The sequence below is a fragment of the Rana temporaria genome, chromosome 2, assembly GCF_905171775.1.
Source record: "Rana temporaria chromosome 2, aRanTem1.1, whole genome shotgun sequence".
NCBI lineage: Eukaryota > Metazoa > Chordata > Amphibia > Anura > Ranidae > Rana > Rana temporaria.
This window is the reverse complement of record NC_053490.1, coordinates 29,132,814-29,151,816: the sequence shown is the minus strand read 5'-3', so window position 1 is coordinate 29,151,816 and position 19,003 is coordinate 29,132,814. Positions and strand designations below refer to the sequence as shown.

The window sequence follows — 19,003 nt, the reverse complement described above, 5'->3', positions numbered from 1 at the left end:
CCTATTTAGGATAGTGCTCCTCCCATGTACCAAACTATAATTAAAAACCATACTGCAGTAATAAGCAAAATTGTCATATAAAAACCGCCAAGCACAAAATAGCCCCGTAGCTCCATACAAAGGTCCCCCCCCACCGCCATCTGGTGCTTCTCCGGGCTCTCCCGTGCCATTGGGGGCCCGTAGAACGAAACATAACCAAACATAAAAAAAATTATTACATCATATACAAAATGGTGATAAACCGGAAACCTGTCATAACCTCTCTGGCTAAACCTAACTGCCTGTTTTGTCCTAGGATTTTTGAAGGCACCCACTGACTGACCAACTAGCTGTATCTGGCACCACCTTGCCTTTCCACGGCCCCCAGCTCGGGGACAATTGTTTGGCCAATTCACCAGCCGATACAGCCAACTGCACCACCCCGTGTTACTTTCCCCTTTTTAGGGCAGGTACACCCATACCATAGTTCTCCAAAGAGCGTAACCATCCCCGCCTTCAAAAACCCTACGACCTCTGCCTGCTGCTACGACACACTACAAACACCGGTTAACCTGAACCTAGACCTACCGCCTAGCAAAAACTCCAGCGAACAACCACTGCACCAAAAGGGAGGGTGGGAGAATGTTTCCTATTGCTGTCCTCTGGTCAAACTGAAAACCAGAGGACCGCACCCCCCTAGTATCCCCTTAGGACCACCCTGTCCACACCCTACCCCACTATCCACTAATGATGTGCTTATTAAAAATTATAAACACCTACTACTAATTTCTTATTAACCCCTACCTCACCTTAGCCTTCCTGATCAAACCCCATCATGTAGGCCTTACGCTAACGCTGCGCCTGAGCTCCAGGCCTGTACTGGATGAGGGATTAAAGTTTCCATTGTCTACAGGTATCGGGATGACCAATTATCCTGCTGTGTCTCTGGGGACACATCCCTGTTTAGGTTTAGGAAGACGAATTCTCAGTGGGTTATATTAATAAATATTTTTCCATATCTAGAATGTGCGTCGAAGCTCATGGAAGGTGTATGTGTCTTGAGGTCTCCTGGGGACTAGTGCTAAAAAGTATGTTGGGTGTCTGTAGCAACCGATCTACTACCACAAATATGTTTTGTATCTCAAAGCATCATTCTCGGCTGCCTTCCAGACCACCAAGGTGTTATTCTTTTGCTGCATTACTGCTTTTAACATCGTTTTAATGTAGGCCAAATTTTAACTTTAACCTTAGTTTAGGCCGATATGTATTCTTCAATACATACGCAATAAGTGTATATTGATTGGTTTGTGCCAAAGTTATAGCGCCTACAAAATAGAGGATAGATTTATGGCATTTTTATTTAAAAAAAATTATAATTGTAATGGCGGCGATCTGCGTTTTTTTTTTATCGTCAATCAAACCAATGACGCAGCGTGTCGGGTGCGGGGCTGAGTGATAGTGGGTGGCTATAGCCGCCAGCTGTATCACGGGAGCGTGCCCGCAAGCTAACCCCCTTGGGAGAGAGCTTCCCACGAAAGGGGTTAGCTGATGTGGGGAGCAGCTGAGACACCTGCCGAGGGACCCCAGAAGACCAGGATTTGTTATTTAAAAAAAAAAATATTTGATCCTTTAATCTGGACTGCACCTAGGGTTGCCACCTCATCCCTTTTAACCCAAACACATATTACTTACGCAGGTTCTGTGGCTGATTAAGGTGGTAATTAAACCCGCGTGGTGACTTGTCTGCATTAAATTGGCCTCAGAACCTGTGTAAGTCATATGTGTTCGAGTTTGAAGGGATGAGATGGAAACCCTAACTGCACCCTCTGCAAGGTCTCTGTCCTCTCTAGTGAGTGGATAGAGGCTGTACTCTATCCACTCACTAGAATTAAATTCAAAATACTAACTACGACCTACAAAGCCATCCACAATTCTACCCCCAGCTACATCACTGACCTAGTCTCTAAATACCAACCTAATCATTCTCTTCGTTATTCTCAAGACCTCCTGCTCTCTAGCTCTCTCATCACCTCCTCCCATGCTTGTCTACAGGACTTTTCCAGAGCCTCTCCAAGCCTATGGAACTCCTTACCTCAAACTATCCGTCTATCTCCTTCTCTATTAGCTTTTAGAGGATCCCTGAAAACCCTCCTCTTCAGAGAAGCCTATCCTACCCACATCTAACAACTGTATTTTAATTTTGTCCATCTGATCACCCCCCACATCTACTACCCTCTGTTCCACTTGACCCTCCCTTCTAGATTGTAAGCTCTAACGAGCAGGGCCCTCTGATCCCTCCTGTATTGAATTGTATTGTAACTATAATGTCTTCCCTCATGTTGTAAAGCGATGCGTAAACTGGTGGCGCTATATAAAACCTCTATAATAATAATAATACTCTCTGTGGGCTCACCAGCCTCTAGTGAATGGACAGAAGCCACTTTAGAATTGGCTTTAAGTTTGTGGCCTGTTCTTAGTGAAAGGCTGCAGTATTCTTGTAGTTGGGTGTTTGTTTTCCTGTGTATAGGAATTTCAGCAATGTGATCTAACCTGATAATTTAGTGTAGTCGTTTTTTTTTCCCCCCGAAGAAATCCTTGCTAAGGCAAGGATAATTTTAATAGCTACAAGAGCTTATTGATGGATCAAGTCTACACACAGTTTGAACATCTTCAGGCTATTTTCTATCTTTTAAAAGGTGTTATTACAGGAAAACTCTACTTTCTACTTTAGCTACTTTGTAATTCTGTGTTGACAACTAGCATTCCATCTCTGCAGCTGCAATTTTCTAAAGTTGCGCAAAAAATAAATAAATGTAACTATCACTTCCCCGTACCTTTTTGTTTCTGCCTGCCCTTTTCTCTGTGCTGTGGAATGGCAGGAAACCCATGGCCATAGATTTTTCTGCTGCGATTCTGCCACCAGGACCCTGACTATATTGAAATAAATCCATGTAAAAAAATGACAAAATGTAAACCCCTTTTTATGTATTTATCCCAAACTGCTTGACTTGGGATGGTTGTAGCGTAGAGACTTTGACGTTTTTGCAGCTCCAGATGACAGCTTGTACCCACTGCCACCTGTAGCTGCTCTGTACAGCCACTGTACCTTTCCATGATATGACCCAGTCTTATCTCTCCCTCTTATTGTGTGGACTAACGATGCTGCTTACATGATTACTGACTGATCAAGCTTGTCTTGTCTTTCTATTTGCTGCCTTTTCAAGTGCCCACATTGTCCTAAAGCTGCCCAGTTTCACAAAAATACATATCTGAAGTGTGGTACTGTTAAAAAAAATAAGCTCCCAAACTACCGTATTTATCGGGGTATTGCGCGTTCCGGCGTATAGTGCGCACCCCTAAAGTGGACCCGCATTCCTGTGAAAAAAAGATTTTTGTACTTAGTTTTAGTGTCTTGCGCGGCGTCCATCGGCGGCCTCGTCGGGTCCGGCGTCCGTCTGCGGCTTCGGTGGTGTCCTCCTCGTCGGGTCCGGCGTCCTTCTGCGGTGTCCTCCCCGCTCGATCTCCACTTCCCGCGCTGAGTTTGAACTACTGCGCCGGCATATACCGAGCGCAGTACACTCGTGTATAGTCGGGCAGGATCATCTCCTCTCGCAGTCACGTCCTGTACGTCCAGGACGTGACTGCGAGAGGAGCCGAGCCTGCCCGACTATACACGAGTGTACTGCGCTCGGTATATGCCGGCGCAGTAGTTCAAACTCGGCGCGGGTATCGGCGTATATCGCGCACCCACGATTTTGCCCTGAATTTCAGGGCAAAAAAGTGCGCGGTATACGCCGATAAATACGGTATACTATTAAACTGTTGTTCCACTGACCAATTTGTGCAAAGTTGAGGGCTTTGGCTTAATTTTATTTTATTTTTTTTATGAGCAAACTTTCCAATAGCTTTACATTTGTTATGGCTGCTACTTCCACCAGTCAGTCCAGACCTCTTTAAATAATAATACAAAATAAATGGGTGACGCAGGCAAAACTACAAAACAAGGTCTTTATAAAAAAAATCTCAACTTGAAATGAATCAGATTGGGGTGCTGCTGTTGTGATTTAAGCCAAGCTAAATGTATAAGTTAAAAAAAAATTCTATTACACACCCAAAATATACAATGCCATTCCTTAACCACTTAAGCCTTGGAAGATTTGCCCCCTTAATGATCAGGCCATTTTTTTCGATACGGCACTGCGTCACTTCAACTGACAATTACGCGGTCATGCGAAGCTGTACCCAAACAAAATTGATGTCCTTATTTTTCCCACAAATTAGAGCTTTCTTTTGGTGGAATTAGATCCCCTCTGCAGTTTTTTATTTTTTTGCGCTATAAATAAACAAAGCGACCATTTTGGAAAAAAAAAAAAACACTATATATTATCTAGACTACGACATTTGAGACGGACAGATTGGACACTTGACGCTTTTTTGGGGACCATAGACATTAATACAGCGACCAGTGCTAAAAAACACTGATTACTGTATAAATGTCATTGGCAGGGAAGGAGTTAACACTAGAGGCGATCAAGGGGTTAAATGTGTTACCTAGGGAGTGTTTCTAACTGTGGGGGGAGGAGACCGATCGTTGTTCCTAAGCACAACTGATCATCCTCCTCACCTCTGACATAATGGAGATCTGTCTGTTTCTCAGGAGCGATCGCAGGTGCTCGGCGGACATCGCTACCGCCGGGCTTGCGCATCGGCTCTGTCGTTGCGCCCCCTCGAGCTCTTAAAGTGGCCCGGTGTACAGCCATGACGGCTCGCCCAGGGGAGCCAACCTGCTGCAGTATAACTGCGGCAGCTAGTTGAGAACCAGTTGGACCCCGTTCACACTGAAGCGTTTTTACAGCGTTTTAGCGTTAAAAATAGCGCTCTTAAAACGCACTTTATGCATTTCAATGAACCCTTTCACATTGAGTCCTGCAAGCAGCATCTTTGGAGCAGCTTTTGGGTGCTGAAAAAAACACTCCAAAAACGCCCCTCTTCATTGAAATGAATTGAAAAGCGCTGTAAAAACGCCTTTCCCTTTCACACTGAGGCACTGCAAAAAGGCCCTAAAACTTTAGGGTCTTAGCAGTGCTTTACCAGCACATTGGGATTGCAGATGAGGCTTTGCTGTAATAACACTGTAAGGCCCCTTTCAGACGTCCGCTCCGCCTGTCCGTTATTACAAGTCCGTTAACGGACTTGTAATACATCCCTATGGGATCGCGTCTGTTAGCGGATGCAGCATCCGCTAGCGTCCGCGTCCGTCGGGATCCGGTTTTCGGACGGAAGAAAACCCTATTTTTCTTCCGTCCGGTGGAACGGAACTGATGCAGACGGACACACGGTCCGTCTGCATCCGGTTCCCCATAGGGCAGAGCGGAGCTGAGACAGGGCGGTCCCTGCACTGTGTGCGGGGACCGCCCTATCCGCCGACAGCTCAGCGGGGATTCCCGCTAAGCCGACGGAGACACACGGAGCGGACCCAGAAACGGTCCGCTCCGTGTGAAAGAGCCCTAATAACGCTCGAAAAACGCCTCAGTGTGAAAGGGGCCTTAAAGTGATATTAAATAGACATGTGCAATTTGTTTAGTTCCGAATTCGTGTTTTTTTATTTTATTTTTTTTACGAATTTTGACAAATTAGTTCCAACATTTTTGCATTTCTGGAAATTCGAAAATCTGTTTGTTTTTTTTTTTGTTTGTTTTTTAAAACAGATTTTCGAATTTCCAGAAATGCAAAAATGTTGGAACTAATTTGTAAAAATTCGTAAAAAAAAAAAAAAAAAAAAAAAAAGCCAGTAGCTACAAATACAGGTAATACACACTTACCTGACCAGGTCGCCCGCAACGTCGGTAGCCAAAGCTTTCGGCTTCCCCGCCGCCAACCTCGGTGAGGTAATCGGGAAGTGAAGCGCTGCAGCTTCACTGCGCGGTTCCCTACTGGTTTTCACTGGTCCCCATTGTGTTCTGGGAGCTGAAAGTTTTCCCAGAACACAACTGGGGGGGGGGGGACGCGGAGGGGCCACACTCTATACCAGGAAGTCGTGCAAATACCTGTTTTATACAGGTATCTGCACCCCCTTCCAGGGCCGGACTGGGAATAAAAACCAGCCCTGGAAAAAATGTCATACCAGCCACATAGCATAACGTCATTTTTTTTCTTATTCATGAAAGGGAAAACTATGCACATTTGAAGAGTGTGTATATATATATATATATATATATATATATATATATATATATATATATATATATATATATATATATATATATATATATATATATATATATATATATATATATATATATATATATATATATATATACAGAAGACAGATATAAAAATCACATAGGGCTTTATATATATGCAAATGCCAGTTAAAAGTGGTCAATCATCAAGGGGGACCCCAGGAAATCTGGGAACGTGGGGGGGGGGCCCATTGAAATCAGCAGCAGCGCTTTTTGGGGGCGATTTTAACCTTTCCTGGCCACTAGCGGGGGTTAAAAGTGCCCACTGGCAGCTGAAAAGCACTGCAAAAAAGTCGGTAAAGCACTGCTAAATATTGCAGTGCTTTACCGCCGACGCCCACAACGCCTCAATGTGAAAGCAGCCTAAGGTAAGGGGTGGGTTACTGAGATAAGGGGGAAACCTTTATATCAGTGTCCCTTTACATTATTGTATTCACTCCCCCTTACATCAGTGACCCCCCCCCCCTTAGGCTGGCCTTGCAGTGCTGTCACTGACCTCCTTTTAGGTGCAACTTGCAGGGATCAGTCAATCGGCTCCAGCTTGGTGGCCTCTGGTTTCTCTGACTTCTCCCATGATCCCCACCCCAGCGACACTCCCACTCTTGACTCCTCTCCAAACTCCCTCAGAGACTGCAGACACGATACAAGAGATGGTCAGAGACTGCGGACACGATACAAGAGATGGTCAGAGACTGCAGACACGATACAAGAGATGGTCAGAGACTGCAGACACGATACAAGAGATGGTCAGAGACTACAGACACGATACAAGAGATGGTCAGAGACTGCAGACACGATACAAGAGATGGTCAGAGACTGCACACACGATACAAGAGATGGTCAGAGACTGCAGACACGATACAAGAGATGGTCAGAGACTGCAAACATGATACAAACATGATACAAGAGATCAATGCAGAGAGAACAGGCAAAAAATATATAAATGCACATTTTTTTACCTGAAAAAAAAATTCATGTATTATTATAATAAATACATTCACATTTTATTATATTATTATTTACAGTATATTATTTTATTATAATACATAAGTTAGCTTTTTTTTTAAAGAAAGAAATCCATGAGAGAGGGGCTGAAATGGTGAGAAAGAGGGGCTATAATGGCGAGGGAGAGAGAGAAAGGGGCTGCAATGATGAGAGCTAGAGGGGCTGCAGTGGTGAGAGAAAGGGGCTTCAGTGGTGAGAGAGAGGGGGGCTGCAATGGTTGGAGGGAGAGAGGGGCTGCAATGGTGAGAGAGAGAGAGAGAAAGAGGCTGCAATGGCGGGAGAGAGAGGGGCTGCAATAGTGAGAGAGAGAGAGAGAAAGAGGCTGCAATGGCGGGAGAGAGAGGGGCTGCAATAGTTAGAGAGAGAGAGAAAGGGGCTGCAATGATGAGTAAGGATGAGCTCCGGCGTGTTCACATTGAACATGTGCGGAGCCCGCCAGGAAGTCGGCACCTGCGCTGCGCTAATCACAGCCAGGCAGACATTTCCCGATGCTCGGCTGCAGAGATCAGGAAATGTCTGCCTGGCTGTGATTAGCGCAGCGCGGGTGCCGACTTCCTGGCGGGCTCCGCACGTGTTCAATGCGAACACGCCGGAGCTCATCCTTAATGATGAGCGATAGAAGGGCTGCAGTGGTGAGAAAGAGGGGCTGCAGTGGTGAGACAGAGCGAAAGGGGCTGCAATAGTGAGAGAGAGAGAGAGAGAGAGAGAGGCTGCAATAGAGAGAGAGAGAGGAGCTGTAATAGAGAGAGAGGGAGAGAGAGAGAGGGGGCTGCAATGGTGGGGGAGAGAGAGGGGGCTGCAATAGAGAGAGAGGCTGCAATGGTTGGTGGGGGAGAGAGAGGGGGGCTGCAATAAAAAGAGAGGCTGCAATGGTTGGTGGGGGAGAGAGAGGGGGGCTGCAATAGAGAGAGAGGCTACAATGGTTGGAGGGAGAGAGGGGCTGCAATAGTGAGAGAGAGAGAGAGAGAGAGAGAGGGGGGCTGCAATAGAGAGAGAGGCTGCAATGGTTGGAGGGAGAGAGGGGCTGCAATAGTGAGAGAGAGAGAGAGGGGGCTGCAATAGAGAGAGAGAGGCTGCAATGGTTGGAGGGAGAGAGGGGCTGCAATAGTGAGAGAGAGAGGGGGGCTGCAATAGAGAGAGAGAGGCTGCAATGGTTGGAGGGAGAGAGGGGCTGCAATAGTGAGAGAGAGAGAGAGGGGGGCTGCAATAGAGAGAGAGAGAGGCTGCAATGGTTGGAGGGAGAGAGGGGCTTCAATAGTGAGAGAGAGGGGCTGCAATGGTGAGAGAGAGAGAGAGAGAGAAAGTGCTTCTATAGTGTGTGTGTGGGAGAGAGAGGGGGGCTGCAATAGTGGGAGAGAGAGCGGGGCTGCAATAGTGGGAGAGAGGGAGGGGGGGGCTGCAATGGTGAGAGAGAGAGAGGGGGGCTGCAATGGTGGGAGAGAGAGACAGGGGGGGACTGCAATGGTGAGAGAGGGGTTGCAATAGTGAGGGAGAGAGAGAGAGATGGGCTGCAACAGTGAGAGAGAGAGGGGCTGCAATGGTGAGAGAAAGGGGCTGCAATGGTGTGAGAGAGAGGGGGCTGCAGTGATATGGGAGAGTGAGGTGGGCTGCAATGGTGGGAGAGAGAGAGGGGGGGCTGCAATGGTGGGAGAGAGAGGGGGGCTGCAATGGTGAGAGGGAGAGAGAGGGGGGCTGCAATGGTGGGGGAGAGAGGGGGCTGCAAGGGTGGGAGAGAGAGAGAGGGGGGCTGCAATGGTGGGGGAGAGAGGGGGGCTGCAATGGTGGGAGGGAGAGAGGGGGCTGCAATGGTGGGAGGGAGAGAGAGGAGGGCTGCAATGGTGGGGGAGAGAGGGGGGGCTTCAATGGTGGGGGAAGAGAGAGAGAGAGGGGGCTGCACTGGTGGGGGGAGAGAGAGAGAGAGGGGGGCTGCACTGGTGGGGGGAGAGAGAGAGGGGGGCTGCACTGGTGGGTGGGACAGAGGGGGGCTGCAATGGTGGGGGGGGGAGAGAGGGGGGGCTGCACTGGTGGGTGGGACAGAGGGGGGCTGCAATGGTGGGGGGGGGAGAGAGAGGGGGCTGCACTGGTGGGTGGGACAGAGGGGGGCTGCAATGGTGGGGGGGGAAGAGAGAGGGGGGGCTGCACTGGTGGGTGGGAGAGAGGGGGGCTGCAATGGTGGGGGGGAGAGAGAGAGAGGGGTGCTGCACTGGTGGGTGGGACAGAGGGGGGCTGCAATGGTGGGGGGGAGAGAGAGGGGGGGCTGCACTGGTGGGTGGGAGAGAGGGGGGCTGCAATGGTGGGGGAAGAGAGAGAGGGGGGGCTGCAATGGGGGGGGGGGAGAGGGAGGCTGCAATGCTGAAGACCATTTACCGGCAAAAAAACATAATTTGTTTGCTTTGAGAGAGATGCACCTTGCAAATTGTATAATCTCTCTCACACCACCCATTGCACGGTGCACTCCCCCCCCCCTCCTCTCTCTGAGATTATTATACAGACAATTTCCAGGGGCAGCAAAGGCAGAGGACCGTGACAGAGAGAGGAGGGGGGCCCGGGGGGTGCACCGTTGTATGGTGAGAGAGAGTCGAGATACAGGATGGAACAACAGCATGTATGGATTTTAAAAATCTATGTGTTCACCTTGTGGCTTGTGCTCCAACTCCAAGGCTGGCCGGCGCCGTTCACTTCTCCTCCTCTGCCTTCACACGTGATGGCTCTGTAGGAGAAACATAGTGGGCGGTGCTGGCGCCGCACGGGACGATGGAACTAGATCTATGAAATGACGTTCGGTTCGGCTCCTCCCCTCCCTCAGACACATGATCGCTCCACTGCTCCAGCCTCGAGTCCACACAGCGCGGAAAGGAAAGTGCAGCGGCGAGCATGGCGGCCGCAACCCGCCGGCGGCCGGCCGCCGCTGCTTACATAATGTAAATATTAACATGACACTGGTGACCGGAGTGACTGCAGCTAGGCATGGGGCAGGCGTATAATAGCAAAATTCGGCCGCGAAGGCGGCCGGCCGGCCGCCGCCGTGGCCCCCACAGCTGATTAGTTTGACTGACAGCAAGCGGCCTACCGGGAATTTTCCCGGTATCCCGGTAGGCCAGTCCGGCCCTGCCCCCTTCCCCCTGAAAGGTGTCAAATGTGATACCGGAGGGGGGGGGGGAGTTCCGAAAAGTAGAGGTTCACTTTTGGGTGAACCTCTGCTTTAAGTCCAATTCTAATTGCTGGAATTCTTAAGGGTCCATGTACACTTGTCCTAAAAAAAAATGGCAATTCCCTTGGTGGGGGGAAAAAAACTCCTATAAAACTTTTTTGTACAAGCATTTAGGCATGTTTAGTGTTTTTTTGTCTGAAACCTCAATTACAATTCAGAAGGGTTGCAAGATTGAGACATGTCTTGTCAGACTCGTAGGCATCCACAACCTTCTTCTGAGGGCCTTACTGAATTCTGTTGATTTTGGCATGACGACACCACACATGTCCATAGCAAAGAGAACACTAGATCCTAGATATCCTGAGTTTTATAGAAGCGGATATACTCCCTCAGAAACTTCTAAACATCGGCACCTAATCTGGAACACTTGATTCAAGTTTCATGAATCTGAGGGGATAGTATACAGTATGTGGGGGCTATATTTACGTTTTGAATGAGACAGATCTTACTTAATTTTTGATCGTTTAGGTCAGGGCTCGACAAATCCCGGGCGCCAGGTCGCCATGGCGACTAGAAATAGGGTCCTGGCGACTTGGCTTGGAAGGGGGGCAACAAAAAAAATATACATTTTTTTTTGTGAGCTGGCACCATCTGGTGAGCTGTTGGTATTACAAGTTAAGCATTACAAGTTAAACAGCAATTCTAATGTAATTTTTCACTATTTTCACTGCCATCTTCTTCCCTCTAATTGGAACCCCCAAACATTATATATATATTTTTATCCTAACACCCTAGAGAATAAAATGGCGATCGTTGCAATACTGTCTGTCATGCCGTATTTGCGCAGCGGTCTTACAAGCGCACTTTTTTTGGAAAAAATTACCCTTTTTTTTATTTATAAAAAAATAAGACACCAGTAAAGTTATCCACATTTTTTTTAATATTATGCAAGATAATGTTACGCCGAGTAAATTCATACCCAACATGTCACGCTTCAAAATTGCGTCCGCTCGTGGAATGCCGACAAACTTTTACCCTTTAAAATCATCATAGGCGACGTTTAAAAAAATCTACAGGTTGCATGTTTTGAGTTACAGAGGAGGTCTAGGGCTAGAATTATTGCTCTCGCTCTACCAATCGCGGCGATACCTCACATGTGTGGTTTGAACACCGTTTACATATGCGGGCGCTGCTCACGTATGTGTTCGCTTCTGCGCGCAAGCTCGTCGGGACGGAGCACGTTTTCTGGCTCCTAACTTTTTTAGCTGGCTCCTAGATTCCAAGCACATTTGTCAAACCCTGGTTTAGGTTATGAAATGGAATACACCAGTTCATATTTGTTCAAGTATATCATCTTTATCTGCAGGCGCTGTTTGATGATCTAATGGTTGCCTGTTCAAATATGTTGAAAAAGTTAACTATTTCTATAGGTGTACTCAGTTTTTCCCATAACTGTATCTGTAATTCTTGTGTATCTTGTACAATAGTCTGTGGTGGGTTTTTGTCTATCCAGATACACGCTCCGAGCCACTGATCTTGTTTTTTTGTTTCAATGCCAAAGTCATGTCACCATTAACATCCAGCCACTTATATGAGATGTGGTGTATCATATTTTGGGTCCCCCAGTTGCTGTTTTGAGGTTTGCGCAGAAGATTTTGTTTCTCCCGTCTCCAGAGAAACATTCTCTGTCTGCATCTTATAAACAAAAATATGAATTCTTCTCTTCCTATCAGTATAAAGCACTTGTAATGTGGGGTGACCACGAGTTCAGAGGACGTCTGGAAGTAAATTGTTTATGGAGCAGCTATTTTTTTGGCAGAAGATGTTTTCTCTAATATCCGAGAAGGTTGGGTAAAGGACAGCCATGGATGAGGAGCTTGTAGCCTCAACATAAAATGTATTATTTGTAGCGCCTACCCTGACTTTCCGGGAGCCCAATGGCGACTACCGGGAGTAGGGATGGCCGACATACATTCTCGGGTTGCAAGTTTGTGGGCATGGTGGGTGATGAACAAAGACTCATATCTTCAACCTCTCCCTCTGTACTTGCATCTTCCCCCAACCCTCTAAAACACAGGTGTCAAATACAAGGCCCGCGGGCCGAATCCGGCCCTCCAGGTTATTTAATGTGGCCCTCGCACCTCTCCTGCAGCTGCAGGAGAGCTCCAGCCCGCCTCTGGTCCTCCTCCAGACCCTTTACTTTCTCCTTTTTAAACAATGCATCCAGCTTCTAGACATGTGCAATTCGTTTAGTTTCTAATTCGTTTTTTAACGGAAATTCGTTAATTCCGAATTTTCGTATTAACAAATTTTTTATTTCCGAATTTTCGGACTTCCGAAAATTCGAATTTCCGAATTTTCAGGTTTTTTCATTTCCGAATTTTCGTATTTCCGAATTTCGGAAATTCGGATTTTCGGAAATACAAGAATTTTTTTTTTTTGTTTTTTTAGAAATTCCGAATTTTCGAAATGTCGAATTTTTCATTTTTTTGAAATGTCGAATTTTTCATTTTTTCGAAATGTCGAATTTTCAAATGTCAAATTTCAAATTTTTCGAATATTCAAATTTTCAAATTTCGAATATTCAAATTTTCAAATTTCGAATATTCAAATTTTCAAATTTCGAATATTCAAATTTTCAAATTTCGAATATTCAAATTTTCAAATTTCGAATATTCAAATTTTCAAATTGTTCATTTTTCATTTTCGAAAATGGAAAATTCGAAAAATAAAAAATTTGAAAATTAAAAAAAAAAAAAATCGAAAAATTCGAAAGTTAAAAAAATCAGAATTTTCGAAATTGTGTAATTTTCGATTTTTTTTTTTTTTTTTTTTTTTAGAAATTCTGAAATCCCTAATTTTCGAATACATTTTTTTTTTTGTACTAACAAACTTTTTCATTTCCGAATTTTTAGAATTTCCCAATAATTTTTTTTTCGTTTCATACGTCTATTTTCGGAAATGTATTTTTTTCCGTTTTTTATTAGTTTTTTGCTTTTTCGGAAATCCGAAAATTCGAAATTCGGAATTGCGAATTCCCAGAATTTACGAAAAAAATGAATAAAATGGAAAAAAATGTTTTACATTTTTCCCGAGTTTACGAAAAAAAAAAAAACGAATGAAACAAACAAAAAAAAAAAATGATTTTTTTTGGCAGTGCACATGCCTACCAGCTTCTTCCCAGCAGCAGTATAAGGAAAGGGGCACTGTGATGTAAGGGAAATGGGGACTTAACTTCTGATGGTGAGGTGGCTTTTGACATCTAATGTAAGGGGAGGGGATGCACGGGAGATCTAATCTTAGATACAACCGGCCCTTTTGAGGGCAATCATAATGCTAATGAAGCCCACGATAAAATTGAGTGTGACACCCCTGAGCTAAAACATTTGGGTGCGATGCATACTAGCCCGTTATGCTTTACCTTTGCAAGGAAATAAAGAAGAAGTAAAACCCATCAGAGTTTACTTCCTCTTTAAGGTCCCATAGACACACTCCTAAACCTTGTGGACAGCCTTCCTAGAAGAGTTGAAGCTGTTGGTGAAATTGTGAAGTGATAGTAAAATTTATAAATGGGGTTTAAAAAATAAAAATAAAATTTCAACTGAATATCTGAAAAGTGTGGCGTGCATTTGAATTTGGCCCTCTTTTACTTCAATACCCCTAACTAAAATCTAGTGGAACCAATTGCCTTCAGAAGTCATCTAATTAGTAAATGGAGTCCATCTGTCTGTAATTTGACCTCGGTATAAAATACAGCTGTTCTGTGAAGCCCTCATAGGTTTGTTAGAGAACCTTAGTGAACAAACTGCATCATGAAGGTCAAGAAACACACCAGACCGGTTAGGGATAGTTGTGGAGAAGTTTAAAGCGCGGGCTAGGTTATAAAAAATAAATACATAAATATATCCCAATCTTTGAACATCTCACGGAGCTCTGTTCAATCCATCATCCAAAAATGGAAAGAGTATGGCACAACTGCAAACCTACCAAGACATGACAGTCCACCTAAACTGATAGGCCGGGCAAGGAGAGCATTAATCAGAGAAGCAGCCAAGAGGCCCATGGTAACTCTGGAGGAGCTGCAGAGATCCACAGCTCAGGTGGGAGAATCTGTCCACAGGACAACTATCAGTCATGCTCTCCACAAATCTGGCTTTTATGGAAGAATAGCAAGAAGAAAGACATGAGACGTCCTGTTTTGCAGTTTGCGAGAAGCCATGTGGGGGACACAGCAAACATGTGGAAGAAGGTGCTCTTGTCAGATGAGACCAAAATTGAACTTATTTGTCTAAAAGCAAAATGACCCTAAACATCCAGCCAGAGCTACAATGGAATGGTTTATATCAAATCATATTCATGTGTTAGAATGGCCCAGTCACAGTCCAGACCTAAATCACATTGAGAATCTGTGGCAAGACTTGACAATTGCTCTTCACAGACGCTCTCCATCCAATCTGACAGAGCTTGAGATATTTTTCAAAGAATGGGCAAAAATGTCCCTCTCTAGATGTGCAAAGCTGGTAGAGACATCCCCAAAAAGACTTGTAGCTGTAATTGCAGTGAAATGAGGTTCTCCAAAGTATTGACTCCGGGGGGCTGAATACAAATGTACCCCCCACACTTTTTACATATTTATTTGTAAAAAAAATGTAAAAATCCCAATAAAATAAATGTTATGTTCTTGGTTGTAACATGACAAAATGTGGAAAATGTTAAAAGGGTATGAATACTTTTTCAAGTCTGTGTGTATTCACATAATTTCCCAGAATTATTAGAAGTGGGTTATATTCAGGATATGGATTGTGTTTCTGTTCAATATCGGCTACAGGGAATACATGTGAGCACAAAGTTTAAACCAATCAATACCCTGTGATATTTACTTTAATAAGCTCATTGTACATTACTCAGCTTGACTGTATATGGATATTAATCTTCTCTCTATTTTACCTTTTTTTTTTTTTTTTTTTTTATTAATGACCTGCTAAATGGGTTATTGTAGATTTTAAAACCGCAGCGGCATAATGCAGAAAATCATCTTAAATCCTCATCAAAACGGCAACACAGGGAATTGAATAGCTAAATATATATAAATAAATAAATAATATAAATAAATAAAAATATATATAAATAATAATAAAAAAATAATAATATATATATATATACTGTGTGTGTGTGTGTGTGTGTGTGTGTGTGTGTGTGTGTATATATATATATATATATATATATATATATATATATATATATATATATATATATATATTAGGGTTGTCCAGATACCGATACCAGTATCGGTATCGGGACTGATACCGAGTATTTGCGCTCGTACTCGCTCAAATACTCCCGATACCAAAATAGAATACTTTTTTTTTTTTTGTGACATCGAGCGGTGCATAGAGGCAGGGCCGGATTAACCGTGGGGCTGATTGAGCTGCAGCTCCAGGCCCCCATCATAATATAGGCCCAAACTTAATTCCCTCACCAGGGCCCGGCGGCCGGCCGACGACCGCTATATAATAAATCCACACGTCCAGGCAGCTGCAGCCTGCATTATGATATAGGCCTAATTGACGCAGTGAACAACATTTAATCGTGGGCCGCGAGTAGCGGCCGCGAGCCGCTGCTATGATTCACAGCAGAGCCGTGGCTATCCACAACAACACAGCCTCTTGTAGCGCAGGCGGTGCCAGTGCGCCGAGGCTGAGCGTGCTCCTCCCCTTCAGTACTGTACTGAACACAGACACTGACTGTAGGCGGAGCTTGACGTCCCCCGGCGGCGTGCATGACGTCATCCAGAGGCCGTACCCGGCGTCCTAGGAGTCTCCATTGCCTTGCGAAAGGACCGCACCGCACGATCGACAGGAAAAGTACAGTAAAAAGCAAGTAAGCCATGAGCGCTGGGGAAGTCACTGTCATACAGATGAGATAATGTTTAATTGTGGAGAAGAAGTGTGGGTACAGTACTGGCTGCAACGAACCTGAAGTGGTTAACTTTTTTTTTTGGGGGGGGGGGTGCTATATCAGTGCAGGGAGGCAGCTTATTAGTGCATCTCATCAGTGCCACATTTATGAGTGCCATCCAATCAATGCCAGTGCCACCTATCAGTGCCATCCATTTATGAGTGCCATCCAATCAATGCCAGTGCCACCTATCAGTGCCATTGGATGGCACTGATAGGTGGCACTGGCATTGATTGAATGGCACTCATAAATGGATGGCACTGATAGGTGGCACTGGCATTGATTGGGTGGCACTGATGAGATGCACTATTAACCTGCACTGATGCACTAATGGGCACTGATAGGTGGCACTGGCTAGCTGCACTTTTGGGCACTGGCACCGATGAGCTGCACTGATAGGTGGCACTGGCAGTGATCACTCCTTCAATGACATGTAGTTTTCCAGTACCGTATGCTAAAAAACAGCCCCACACCATGATGTACCAGTTCTTCATAATTCTAAAGAAAATATCCTTAGTCTGTATTGTGGTTTGAAAATGGTCACATGACATTTAAAAAAAGTATCGGTATTCGGTATCGGCGACTACTTGAAAAAAAGTATCGGTACTTGTACGTGGTCCTAAAAAAGTGGTATCGGGACAACCCTAATATATATATATAATGATGTCTTTAGGCTGTGCAAATAGTGAATAATATCAGATTATGCCCTTTTTATGCTGTGCAAATAACTGTGCCCATATATTCTTGATGGCACATAGGTGGGCAGAGTAGAACTAGGAAAGATTTTGAGGCAGCAAAACTCAATGCCAAGTGGTGGCTGCAAAATGGACAACATTTTGGGAGTGGAAAAAGGAGATGTGGTGTTGATTTTCAGTATTGTATCTTTTATAAATCTCCTTTTTAGAGAGCAGATGTCGCAATGTGGGAAACCCGCATTCCCAGGGCCACTGATAAGGCAGTACAACCAGTCCTCCTGCATCTGGCCCCATCAGTTCAACAGGGGGGAGGGGCTCAGACACCTGCCGAGGACACGAAGGCCGGCTGTACTGCCTTATTGCTGACATCTCTTGTGGCTCCCCCTGCAGCAATTGCGGCTTCTCCTCCCCACCTTCTATGGCTGCACAGGGATTAATTCTATTCAATGCACTCCTAAACCCCCCCCCCCCGCCACCGTTCTGATCTTCGATACCCCCCTTGTGTGCCCTTTACCTGCCGCCTTCCTTTTCTCTCCCTCCTGCCAGAAGCTCCTAAGGGCACAGGCACACAGTGGGGCAATTTTAGGATGGAAACTTCATTCACACACACACAGAACTTTATTAACTCAATACAGTTTTTTTCTTTTTTTTTTCTTTTAGATTTGGCAGGAATTTTGTTCTATTTGTGTCCTCTAAAAATAATTTTAGATTATTTTTAGCGAATATATCATTTAATATTGGGGGAGGGGCTGCCAGGTAGGCTGTGCAGGGCCTCGTGATTTTTTTTTTTTTACTGTAGCCCTGCGCATTCTATGCACGTTTTGGTCACCACGTTGAAAACGCACTGCAGTTGGGAGTCAATGTTAACGCAACGGCACCCCAAACGCAGGCCGCAAAGGCACTGGACTCAAATCGCACTGAACCGCATGTGCCACACCACACACGATCATTTTAAATGACATTTTTTTTAAAACAACGTTTTTTTTCATGCCGAAAAATGATCGTGTACGCGGCATTATTTTAGGCAAAAAATGTTTTCCTTTACAACTCCTTTTAAGATCTTGCAACCCCCAAGCTCTTTTGATTTGGTGTTCTCATTAAAATATGTACATGTTGATCCTCAACTGTGGGCCACCTCATTAAAGTGGTAGTAAACCCATCGATTTGATAGTTTCAAAAAACAGTTAACATTCCCGGCATGCCAGAAATGCTAGCTGTCACATTTGCTTGTGCTCTCAACCAAACTGTCAAACCATCCAATGGCTGGTGTCATAACTGATCACATGTGCAGCATCATGGCAGTTGTAGATTAAACAGAGGCCAAGATGGCAGCTTCCTTGGCTGAAAACGATAGGAGGGTTTTTTTGTGGCATGTAGCCCTACTGGAGCATCTGTGCCCGGTTGTAATTTGATTGGCTTGTTGATAATTTGAACCCCACTTGTTCAGCATTAAAAACTTGAGAGGGTATAAGTCCCTAAACTTCCCTAAGGAAAAATTACTTGGTAAACCGTTTTAACCACTTAATGACCGCTGCATGTATATGTACGTCCACAGAATGGCACGTACAGGCATATGGGCGTACAGGTACGTCCCTGCCTTTCCGCGGGTCGGGGGTCCGATCGGGACCCCCCCCCCAGTACATGCGGTGGTCGGTTCTTCCGTGGGAGCGATCCGGGATGAGGGGGCGGCTATTCGTTTCTAGCCACCGCCTCGCGATCGCTCCCCGGAGCTGAAGAACGGGGAGTGCCGTATGTAAACACGGCTTCCCCGTGCTTCACTGTGGCGGCTGCATCGATCGTGTGATCCCTTTTTATAGGGAGACTCGATCGATGACGTCAGTCCTACAGCCACACCCCCCTACAGTTGTAAACACACACTAGGTGAAACATAACTCCTTCAGCGCCCCCTGTGGTTAACTCCCAAACTGCAACTGTCATTTTCACAATAAACAATGCAATTTAAATGCATTTTT

At 45.2% G+C, this 19,003-nt stretch overlaps 1 protein-coding gene across 1 annotated transcript in view; it reads left to right on the top strand.

Annotated features, from left to right (window-relative positions):
* The window catches only part of CAPN5 (calpain 5), a 182,932-nt gene that overhangs the window by 27,362 nt on the left and 136,567 nt on the right, over positions 1-19,003 (top strand). The gene's annotated exons all lie outside the window — the stretch shown is intronic.